The sequence below is a fragment of the Babylonia areolata genome, chromosome 2 (assembly GCF_041734735.1).
Source record: "Babylonia areolata isolate BAREFJ2019XMU chromosome 2, ASM4173473v1, whole genome shotgun sequence".
Lineage (NCBI taxonomy): Eukaryota > Metazoa > Mollusca > Gastropoda > Neogastropoda > Buccinidae > Babylonia > Babylonia areolata.
Genome location: NC_134877.1, coordinates 60,018,458 through 60,031,517, shown reverse-complemented (window position 1 = coordinate 60,031,517; position 13,060 = coordinate 60,018,458).

Here is a 13,060-nt window from a genome sequence, read left to right as displayed (position 1 = left end):
CTCTCTTTATTTGGGTGGGGGGTGTATGATATAGCCTACTAAAATATTCTAAACTTATACAACAAGCACTGAAATCCAACAAGGATTTATTCAATATCTGTGGGAGCAGTTTATTCACAGGCAGACCTTTTCACACATACGCTCGTGCATGTACAGATACGGAATTATCATTTGTTTCAGAGTACTGGTGCAGCTGGAGGATATACTCACACAGTGCAGAGACATAAAACAAGTGATGAGAAAGATGTAGACGGTTCCATTCACGTTATATAACACTAAAAAAACAACGAAATCATAAGATAAAACAAATGTATCAGTCGAACGAAATTACCAACTTGACTGTCGACCACACAGAGAAATAGCAGTTCACGGTATTTTAGACGATGAGATTGTCTGAAAAAAACAACAACAAAAAACCCCTGTTATTTTCCAGGGTTTTCATTTTTCTCTGTTTGTTGTCCAGTTTAATTATTATTTATTTATTTATTATTATTATTTCTTTTTTTTTTCTACTACATTTTTATATTATAATTATTATTTATTTATTTATGTAAGTTTATCTATTATTTATTCACCTTTTTTTTTTCAAGGCCTGACAAAGCGCGTTGGGTTACGCTGCTGGTCAGGCATCTGCTTGGCAGATGTGGTGTAGCGTATATGGATTTGTCCGAACGCAGTGACGCCTCCTTGAGCTACTGAAACTGAAACTGTTGTCCAGTTGGTTCAGAGAAGGAAAGCTTTGTTTGCTTGTTTGACAAAGGTCACGCTAAGTTGACGACTGTGTATGAAACTCCCACCCCCACCCCCACCCCCCACCAAACCCCCACTCTCATCCCGTGATCCCAAAGGCAAGCTCAGGATCCCACATCTCCCCCCCGCCCCCCCCAAAAAAAAACACACAAAAAACAACAACAACAACAAAACAACCGAACAATATGTGGCTTTACTACCTATCTTGATTATTAGCATCACTTTAAAGTAGTAGTAATAGTTTGTAGTAGAAGTAGTAGTTGTAGTAGTAGAAGTCGTCATAGATTATCACTTATTTGGTATTCTGGAAAAAAAAATAAACCGTTCTGGCAAACACATACATAAACAGTTACGAAGCGTATAGAAATACGCAATGTTTATGCATGCACGCATACCAAAATAAACACATTACAACACAACATATATATATATATATATATTAAAAATCGTACTCACAGTAGACAAACCTGACCTTGCGCCTTCTCCCCCCCCCCCCCTTGCCCCTACATCCCCTCCCCCAACCCCGAAAAAAAGGACACATTTGAAAATCATTTCCAGGTCAGGCTGCCCTCCAGACCTGAGAGGTGACCTCCGCCCCATACCCTTGGGGACCTTCAAAGAAGATGGGAGGGGGGGGGGGGGCTGGGAGGGGCGTAGGGGAGGAGGGGGGGGGGGGTAGGAGGAAACTTCAGAAGGGCCTGATACGAGCCCAGGTCTTCAAGCCGCTGAAGAGAGGACCCTTCAGTCGTCATTTATCGCTCCTCTCCCTTCCTCTCTCTTACCGCGTTATCTTGTCCAGACCCACTGACGCATCAGCTGGTCCAAAAAAGAGTACTTCTTAGCGAACCGACAAATCACAGCGGCCGACTTGAGAAACTGACGAAACGACAACTAACAGGCGAACAGGTGAACAATGCTTTTGTGTGTGTGTGTGTATGTGTGTGTGTGTGTGTGTGTGTGTGTTAGACTGAGCTACTGCATCCTTTTTTTCTGATTTTTTTTTCTTTTCTTCCTTTTTTTTTTCCTGTTTTTCCTTGGCCCATGTCACCCTTTTTAAACTACAGGTTCATCAACGCTTTACTATTCATAATAATAATATGCATAAATGTCTACCCCTCAAAAGTCAGGAAGTAAGGTATATTTCTAGCTGTAATCAATCAACTTTTTTTCTTTTTTTGGGGGGGTGGGGGGGGGGTGGGGTCAAGAAAAAACTCTCGCTGTCTGATGCCCTGTTTCGGTTAGTCCAGACTACTTTTTATATATTTTATTTAATAATATGCATAATTGTTTACAAAAAGTTTGGATAAGTCTAGCCGTGATTAACACCTTCTCAAGGGAAAAAAAGCCTATCTGTCTGAACGCATTAAAGAAAAATCGATGTGGGTGCGTGCGTGCGGGCGCGAGTGTGTGTGTGTGTGTGTGTGTGTGTGTGTGTGTGTGTGCGCGAATCACTGAAGCCTGCATGAATGACACAGGAAACTAATGATGATCGCCTCAAGGAAGCTCTCATTCGGCGCTATACACCTGTTGCACAAATGACTCCATGTTTGTGAAGCGCTTAGAGCTTGCACTGGCCGAGGTTAAGCGCTGGATATAACATTATCATCACCATCACTAGAGCTTCTGTGAATGGGGTTTGCGTGATGTGTTACTTTCACCCACCCTTTAGGAAGTAATATCAAGTGATTATGACTATCTTGCGATCATTACACTCCATATAAGTTCACCTTCACATGTCTATCTTCGAAGGCAGTTTATGTGCTAACAGTCTCTATCAGTGTTGGTTTTGGACAAGGGTAAAAAGTCAGGCTATATCCTACTGACAATTAGGCATTTTTACAGTGTGTGTGTGTGTGTGTGTGTGTGTGTGTGTGTGAGAGAGAGAGAGAGAGAGAGAGAGAGAGAGAGAACTCGAATAGTTTAATCAGTATAGGCCATGCCCCCCTTCCCTGTGTGTGTGTGTGTGTGTGTGTGTGTGAGAGAGAGAGAGAGAGAGAGAGAGAGAGAGAGAGAGAGTTGGCCGCTGACATTTTTTGGTTGCGTGGTATCATAAGAAATATTGTGTGTAATGTATATTCATGTTTGTGTTCCAGTTAATTTTTTTTAATTTTATCCCCAGGCGAAAAAATTAAGGTATGGTTAACTTAGACCCGAGGAATACCCTTGGTATTTTTTGTTGACAGTTTTCAGCCCAGTGTGGTAGACTGCGTCATAAGCAGCAGCAGCAACAACAACAAAAACATAAGTACTACTACTAATACTACTGCTGCTGCCACTAACAGCAACCTACTAGGCACTGCCGGGCTGGAACCACAAGACGTCACTGGCGCTCAAGTAAGGTGTGTAGAGCTCTTCATTACCTCTCCCTTTTCAGAACTTGGACTGTCTTGCAGAGGGCCGTGATGTTCTATCACTTCTTTCTTTCTTTTCCTACACCCCGCCCCCCCCCCCCCCCCCCCCCCCCCCCCCCCCCCCCGCCTACCTCTCCCGAGTCAGCCGATCAAACGCTGTTCACGATCCAGTCCATGGTGTGAAAAGAGCAATCAAGGCTGATAAACCAGCCGCCGACGCCCGGCGTGGGCTCTTGAGAGTCACACGTGAAGCACTGCTTGGCCGACACTTGGGACTGAGGGGAGGCGACTCTCAGTCTTTATGAAGTCATCACCGACTGTTATCTTCTCTTGTCATTGATGAAGAAATTCTTCTTCTTTCACTGTGGCGAACCTGTCTGTATGTGCTTTAAAAAAAAAAAGAAAAAAAAAGAAGAAAAAAAAAGAAAGAATAGAATTTAAAAAAAAGAAAAGAAAAAAGAAACCGTAAAGAGAGAGAGAGGGAAAAAAAGAAAAAAAAAAAGAAGAAAAAAGGCGTCACTCTTGAGACAGTGCTGTTAAAAAGAAACGAAAAAAACTATGAGATTCAAACTTTTGAAATGGACCACTGTCACCGCTTCTAACAAACTGACCAATCAGCAAAAGCGAGTTTTACAATGATTATGGAAGAGCCAAAGATGGGTTCAAACCATTTACTATGGATGTGCTTTAGGCTCAACGTTCGGCTTGTATTAGAGATTGACACAATCGTACTCTTAGGTAAACAGCACAGTGAGAGCCGTGTCATCAATGGTTTCAACACTGCAATGAGAATTCCTTTTCGGCTCAGTATTTTGTCGGCAGAAGGGCTATGATTCTCAAACTAGGTGACATGACTACACAAGCTCTTAGTGCTGCAGCATTAGGAGATTGTTGGTCCGAGTCTTTGGTGTCCATCCTAACTCCGACTGTCTCAAAACTCTCTTGGCCGAAAGTGCATGACATTCTCTACTGAAATAAGATTCCAACCCCTATAGTCGGGAAGTCAATTGTCTGCTCTGCTGATCTGGTGGTCATGGACACGACTGACTATCATACAATTCTAAAATCAATTGTAAACATAAACCTGCTCTCTGGATAAATACGAACCCACATACAATATTCATCTATCTAATGCTGGAAAACGATCATCATCAGTGTGATGTCATAATGATGATAATAAGACCTAAATTAACCTTTTTTCTCACCTTTCACTTTCAAACAAGCTCAAAATTCTATTCAAAAACCATTTCATTTTTTTCCATTTTGACAACGCAGACATATGAGCACACACACACACACACACTGTACAAATTCCTAGGCCCCTGAAGAAAAGACCACGGACTGGCCACCCGCATTTCCGTATCTGTCTTGGACACGATTTTTGATTAATGCTCTTTCTAGCAGAAGGCGACGTGGCAGAATTAGGCGTTGGACTTCTGATCCAGTGTTCAATTGTGATCAGGGCCTCAGGCATCGCTTCAACGTGGTAATGTGTCCCTAGGAAAGGCACTTTTCTCTGATTCCCCTCACTCCAACCTGGTGTGAATGGGTACCCAACTTTGGTTGGGGAAGGAGACTGGGAGCCTTCCTATGCCGACCCCTAGACACAGTGGATATCTTCTTCTTCTTCTTCTGCGTTCGTGGGCTGCAACTCCCACGTTCACTCGTATGCACACGAGTGGGCTTTTACGTGTATGACCGTTTTTACCCCGCCATGTAGGCAGCCATACTCCTTTTTCGGGGGTGTGCATGCTGGGTATGTTCTTGTTTCCATAACCCACCGAACGCTGACATGGATTACAGGATCTTTAACGTGCGTATTTGATCTTCTGCTTGCGTATACACACGAAGGGGGTTCAGGCACTAGCAGGTCTGCACATATGTTGACCTGGGGGATCGTAAAAATCTCCACCCTTCACCCACCAGGCGCCGTCACTGTGATTCGAACCCGAGACCCTCAGATTGACAGTCCAACGCTTTAACCACTCGGCTATTGCGCCCGTCACAGTGGATATAAATTCACTGTTATGATGGTCGTAAAAGCTATTGGATGTTTAACATGCTGCATGAGCCAAATATCGCAGTGGAAGACTGGGACCGCAAACTGCATAGCATGCCTCCATCATCCGTCTCTGTGAGAAGAAAGGAAATAGGCAAAGGTAGTCCTGTGACAAACACCACATGATCTCCCTTCTGTCCATCGCCGGAAAGATCCTGGCCAGAGTCGTACTGGACAGACTGCAAAAACACATCGAGGAGACTTAATTCCTGAAAATCAGCATGACTTCAGACTAGGCAGAGCTGTGGACATCATTTTTGGCATTAGGTAACTCCAAGAATAGTGTCGCAAGCAAAATGCTGGCCTCTGCACCACCTTCGTGGATCTTACCAAGGACCTTCAACATTATCAACCGTGATGGCCTTTGGAGAATCATGTCCAAATTTGGCTGTCCCGACAAGTTCATCACAATGATCTGGCAGTTCCACCAAGCCATACAAACAAGTGTACAGGATGGCGGTGAACATTAAAATAATGTCCCACCGACAAACAGCTGCATCCCTATTTACAACGCCACAGACGCTTCAGAGCCCAGACCGGACATTTGTATTTGTATTTCTTTTTATCACAACACATTTCTCTGTGTGAAATTCGGGCTGCTCTCCCCAGGGAGAGCGCGTCGCCATACTACAGCGCCACCCTTTTTTTTTTTTTTTTTTTTTTGTATTTTTTCCTGTGTGCAGTTTTATTTGTTTTTCCTATTGAAGTGGATTTTTCTACAGAATTTTGCCAGGAACAACCCTTTTGTTGCCGTGGGTTCTTTTACGTGCGCTAAGTGCATGCTGCACACGGAACCTCGGTTTATCGTCTCATCCGAATGACAAGCGTCCAGACCACTACTCAAGGTCTAGTGGAGGGGGAGAAAATTTCGGGGGCTGTGCCGTGATTCGAACCAGCGCGCACAGATTCTCTCGCTTCCTAGGCGGACGCGTTACCTCTAGGCCATCACTCTCTGCCACTCACTGACCCACGCAATGTGAAGTCTTGCTCATCTTTAAGGTCTGGCCTTAAAACCCACCTCTTTCTATGACAGCTTCCCTTCCCTGCTTCTTTGTCTTCAGTTTCTCAGGTTTAGAGTTAAGCATGTGTGTGAATGACTGGTGTGAAATTGCTTTGATTTGTCTCTGCACAAGATTCAGCGCTATATAATTACTAATTATTATCATTATCTTCACTTGGGAAGGAGAAACAACAAATGGAGGAACTTGGTCAATATTGAAGATTTACCCCCCTTGATATTTCCCATGTTTCTTGATGACACTGTATTTTTATGCAAAATATGAAGTGAAACATATACAGTATTAAGACACAGAAAAACACTGAAATACTTGTTTTTCACATGTAAATCACCACAGAAAACACATTTCTGTCACAATTTTCCACTTTATTTCACATTTAAAAACAAAACAAATTAAATCTGTACATTTTTGTACAAAGGTAGGTGTGACAGTGAATGGAATATACACTATGTTGATTTGATCAACGAACAGATAAAGTGAGACACTTACATCCCTTACGACAATTTTCTTTCACCTACATGTATATATATACACACACACATAAAATAGTTCTTATTCTCTTAAACATTAGGCAATTCACTGACATGGTTTGTAACTGTGATGAATGCAAAGGCTGTTGCAGATGTGGAAGCACGCTAACAAGCAGAAAAAAAAGGAGTAATCTGGAGAAACAAACAAACAAACAACAAATAAACATCACGTCATCCACAGCAAAACAAACAAAAAACCGCATGGCGCTCCATTCATACAACTGCCTCGTTTCATACCCTACATAAACGCAACAAAGGATCTTTTTTTTTTTAATTGTTGTTTTTTCATTTTTATTTCTTCTAAATTCAAGGGCTGCAGCTCCTGTTTGTGTGCCACCATTTCATTGAGATTATATCTCTAGTCATTTCTTCCTTCCCAGTCAGGAAGCCATTCTGTGCTATAACACGAGAGCACTTGCACTGCATTTCTCTTCCCATTGAGCGAGTGACATGGATTACAGATAAAGTGTGTACTTTATCTTTCGCATGCTTGTGCGTATTGAATAAATGACATAGATTACAACTTTTTCAAAGTGTGTACTTCATCTTCCACATGCCTGTGTACTGAACAAATGACATGGCTTACAGCTTCTTCAAAGTGTGTGTACAACAAATGACATGGCTTAAAGCTTCTTCAAAGTGTGTGTACAACAAATGACATGGATTACAGCTTCTTCAAAGTGTGTACTTTATCTTTCACATGCCAGTGTGTACTGAACAAATGACATGGATTACAGGTTCTTCAAAGTGTGTACTTTATCTTTCACATGCCAGTGTGTACTGAACAAATGACATGGATTACAGGTTCTTCAAAGTGTGTACTTTATCTTTCACATGCCGGTGTGTACTGAACAAATGACATGGATTACAGGTTCTTCAAAGTGTGTACTTTATCTTTCACATGCCGGTGTGTACTGAACAAATGACATGGATTACAGGTTCTTCAAAGTGTGTACTTTATCTTTCACATGCCTGTGTGTATTGAACAAATGACATGGATTACAGCTTCTTTAGAGAGTGTATGTTATCTTTCACATGCCTGTGTGTATCGACCAACTGACATTGATTACAGCATCTTTAATAAGTTATCTTTTGCATGCCTGTACATAAGAAGGGAGGCTCAAACACAAGCACAGTCTCCACCCTCTTTCCAATCTGAAGAAGCCAGGATTCAAACACTGTTTTGTCTCATCTTGCCTTGTATAACAAAAGTATTAAATTTTGTCACAACAGATTTCTCTGTGAAATTTCAGTTGGTCTCCCATGGAAGAGCATGTCACTACAGCGCAGCGCCACCCTTTTATTAATGCCTGCATGTGTATTTGTTTCCTTATCAAAGTGGATTTTTCAACCAAATTTCGCCATAACAACCTTTTGCTTACTGTGGGTTCTTTTACGTGCACCAAGTACATGCTACACATAGGACCTCAGTTTTTCGTCTCATCCAAATGACTAGCATTCAAACCACCCCTCAAGGTCTAGCAGAGGGGGAGAAAATGCTGGTGAGTAAGTGATTCAAACCTGTGTGCTCAGATTATCTCGCTTCCTAGGTGGATGCGTTATCACTAGGCCACCACTCCACAGTAGGAAATCCAAATGGAATTTCAGCATACACATTCTCCTTGTCTCTAAGCATTTGACACATATAATTAGCTATAATGATATCATAATACAGGCTGGAAATTTTCAAATAAGATAAAGATCTACTATAAGTTTAACAAGACAACTTCAGATCAATCTAAGATATAAATCAATTTCAGAATCTATACCCTTTTGTGATAACAGAACCAAAGTTTGAAAATCTTTTCAGAAATAGTAATGCTAGGCATTTCAAAATGAATACAAATCTTGTTCTTACATTGCCAAGAAACGATCGATAGCATGACAGGATAAAAGCTTTAAGTAAGAAGTTGACAGTAATACAAAGAGATAACAACCAAAGCAACTGCCCACAATAACAATTTGGAGTGAAGTAACAGAGCTTGTGCGGTGATCAATTTGTATTAGCTCACACACCATACGTCAATGATTTAATTTTTGATTTATTATAAATTTTGCTTTAAACAAATTCAGATAGATTATTTAATCATTATCCCTTTGTGTATATTACTGACCCATTCATGTAAAATCAATTATTTAACTCAAATCAAATCATGGTGCTTAGAGCCTCGCTGACCACTAGGGCCATCGCAAGGCGATAGCCACATTAGCAACTGCTGAAGTCGAAGGTAAAAAACAACGAAACCAAAAAAAAAAAAAAAAAAAAAAAAAAAAAAAAGTCAGTGCTTCAATTCTTTTCACTCAAAAAGTTTAAAAACCTTCCAGATTTTAAAACATTCAAATCTGATTAAAAATGTTCACTTCTTTCAAGAAGTCCATTAGCATCCACAGAGGGACAATCAACTATTTGTATTTCTCAAGAAGGAAAGAAACCATAGTGTATATCATGTCTGCACAAATTGCAACAGTAATATTTGCAAATATTGAGACAAGAAAAAGTGCACTGCAAGTTAACTTTATTATGTGGTGTAAGGGTCTCACATTACAGTAGATGTTAGAAACCTTTGACCAATTATTACAAGAAACTACAAAAAACACATTAGCTGTTGAAACCACTTTAAAAACTGTTTTGATCTCACCTTCAATGGCATGAAAGCACAATGTTATGCACAATATTCGTAAATTTCAAATATTTTGGCTAATTAATGATATGATGAAACCAGACTTTTGGTCCCACAATAGGTATGATTACAATGACTACGAGAAGTGTTTCACAGTTGTTCATCCCATCTGTATGTAACACACTTCTCCTTTTCTCGAACTAACTTCTAAAACAGACATGTGACAGTACATCCAAAACCTGCATCTACACATACAGACTATAAAAAGTAAAGCACCTGAAGAAATTAAAGACATTAAGGCAGCCATACAAAAAACATACACAGCATACTCAAAAGAAGTTGTGAGTATTCTTAAAGCTTAACGCACACACATACATGATACACGCCTCAAATAAATAGCAGGAGCTGGAACGCCTCACTACATACAAACCACATCCTCACACATGCAAATTACATATACGTTAAAAGAAATTTACAAGAAATTGCAGCTGCTCATGCATTAATCATAGACACACCCACAAAATACACTGAAAAAAAAGAAGAAGAAACGATTCTAATGACTTCACTCACAACCAGCAAACACATTGCTACACAAACTAAAAGTATTGTCTCTAACACACAAACACAAAAACAAACACTCACACATACACATGCACACATACAGTGTACTGGCACATGCACACTCAAGCATCATAAATTGAAATAAAACGACCAAAAACTTCATTCATTCAAGCTATTCACTAGGAACAATGACCCACTTGACATACAATCTATGAATAATTGTGTACGAAAGCATTACATAACAACAGACTTTTCAGCTGACCCAAATATCATTTCGCCCACAGTGTGTCTGTGCACAGTTTTGGACAAACACCACAGATAAAACCACAACACATGAACTAACCAAACTAAGCAGGACACACAGAAAGCCCATAAAACAAAGCAAACAAGAATACAAGCAACCCCTATCACCACTCCCCAACAATGACAAAAAAAAACCAACAACATCCAAAGCACCCATCGAAGTAAGAAGCCATACATTCACAAAGTAAAAACTTCACTCCCTCCACTCTTTCAAAATAACTAAATAAATAACAAAATACACTTAAAAGGATCACCAGATTGTGGACTTAAGCGCTCAGAGAGCTATTTTGTGAGAATGTCAAGATTTGCATTTTCTAACAATAACATTAATCTCTATTCAAAATAACAAAACAACAGAGTTGACAAACTCTACCAATAGCAGCGATGCACACTGAATCAAAATCTGATTAAAAACAAAAGGGTAAAAACAAGAAGATTGAGTGGAGGAAGAAGAAGAAGAGAAAGAAGAAGAAGAAGAAGAAGAGAGGGAGAGGGGGAGAGAGAGAGAGAGAGAGAATCACTGAGAATGTACACATATCAAAACAAGACTGAGAAGCAATTTTCCACAGTGAACATATAAACAAACTAACAGAAACAAAACAATCCCCTTTCTCATATGTATACCCTGAGACATTGTATCCATTCACAGAGCGACTCCTGGCGATTTGGGGCGAGGGGGAAGTGGAGAGGATATAGTGAAAACCATCCCTGACGCTGATTAAAACACACACACACACACTCTACATCATAAGTACCACTACCCATAGCACACAGTACACTTCTCTCTGTATTGCTTTTTTTCCACCGCTTTTTTTTCCCCATCTGTATTATGAAGCCTTAAACAGATCACATGTGGACATGTGGCCTCTCCAAGATCACCCTCCAGGGAAAAGTTCAAGGGAAGAGGAGAAGGGGAAGATGGAAAAAATTGAGGTTGGGCAGACACAAGATTACAGAATGGAGTGGAAAGAGCTTTGCCCAAACCCTGACACTAGCACACAAAAGTGAGAGACAGAGATTTGTGGTGCGGCACTCAAGCATGCAGTTCTCCTACGACCCTGGAGGGTTATGGCAGCAGTATTATGAAATCACACACTGTCTTTAAACACAACAACAAAAAACAGAGTCTTTCTGAATTCTGCGCTCTTCTCTTTGTAGTGTTGATATATTAAGGAACACACACACAAAATGTGAACAGGAGAGTGATGAAAATTTCTTTTACTTTTCAATTAGTTTTTTCTGTTCTGTCTTCCTCCTGTTTTTGTGATGAAAAAAGATAAAAAGAGTACAGTCCTCTTCTTTGGTCATGGAATGCAACTCTGCTCTCTATCTAGATGTGTACTGTTTAAACATTCCAGCACCTGTTGAGCAGTGTATTACACTACCTGTGAGGTGAAGGTGGAGGTTGGATGTTTGAGAGAGGGAAAAAAAACAACAACAAAAGCTAATGGTGGAGTGTTGGGGTGTGGGGTACATGAGGTATTAGCAGTACAACCAATAAAAGATATCATAATTATAGCAAGTTTCCAGCTACAAAATGGTATTTGATGGCTTCAGCAAATGATGTTGTAGATTTTTACCACCTTGAATGTCAGTCACCGTATCTTGAGCTCAAGTCTATCCATCACCCTCTTGTTATTTTGGGTTATGAGGATCAGACAGACAAATAATTGGTGTACTAATACTGGAGCAATTACAGGACTTGTGATATTTGTTGAATATGTATATATATATTTTTTTTTTCTTGCTTTTGTTGAGTACTTTGTATTCCAAGCATTCAGGCATCATTGCTTATTATAACACAACACACTTGGTGACATCAATTGATCCCTGTGTGATAACTATAATCAACATTCAATTCCTCTCCCACACAGTTTGCATCATCCTAAACTTTATTATTATTTTTTTTTAAATCCACTCATTCATATAAACGCGCACACACATGCCACGTCATTAAAAAAAAAAAAAAAAAAAAAAAAAAAAAAAAAAAATTACAAAGAAGAATAAAAGAAAACCAACATAAAATGTGTATACTTTCATGCAGCATCTATTCATCCAGTTTTCACTCTGATCCCTTCATGTTATTCACTGTTGTTGTTTTTTTCAAAACAAAGCAAAGGAGAAGTGTGTAAGATGATGAAAAAAAAAAAAAAAAAAAAAAAAAAAAAAAAAAAAAAAAATCAAGATTCACTTATATCTTCACAAAAGCAAATGTAAGCTGAAAAAACAACAACAGATCACTCAAGTGAAAATACACAGAAGTGAGTACACCGAAGTTGCATACAGTCTACATGACTATGTGATTTTGACTGCAACTGGATCAATTTTGTTCATCTGCAGACTAGATGCTTGGAGATAGACAATCCCATTATATATGATACATAGCTTCCATTTAATGTTGTCAAAGCCACAACGAGTCTGGTGTATTTTGTATAAAACACTGGCAAATTCCAGAGAGTGTGCATATGAAAGACTGTATCATAGATTAAGAATCCTTTTCATGTGGAAATTAACAAATAATGAGGCCAGGAGATGACATGATTTACAAATAGTAACGAGTGGTAACTCTCTCCATTCACAAGGTACACAACTTCAAGTCAGTGCTGCTTATGCTACCATCTTTGCTACTGTGTGCACATGTCAAATGATCGGTATAAGGACAGGCCTGGTGCTTCCTTTTTTGAGGAAGTGTCTGGGTTTGTTCCAATGTACCTTTTATTTACCTGTGTGCTGGCTGAATCGGTAGCATAAGCAGCACTGACTTGAAGTTATGTACCTTGTGAATGGAGAGAGTTACCACTCTTTACTATTTGTTAATTCTTTTCATGCCCCCTCTCTTTGAAATCTTGATTTAAACCGAATTATC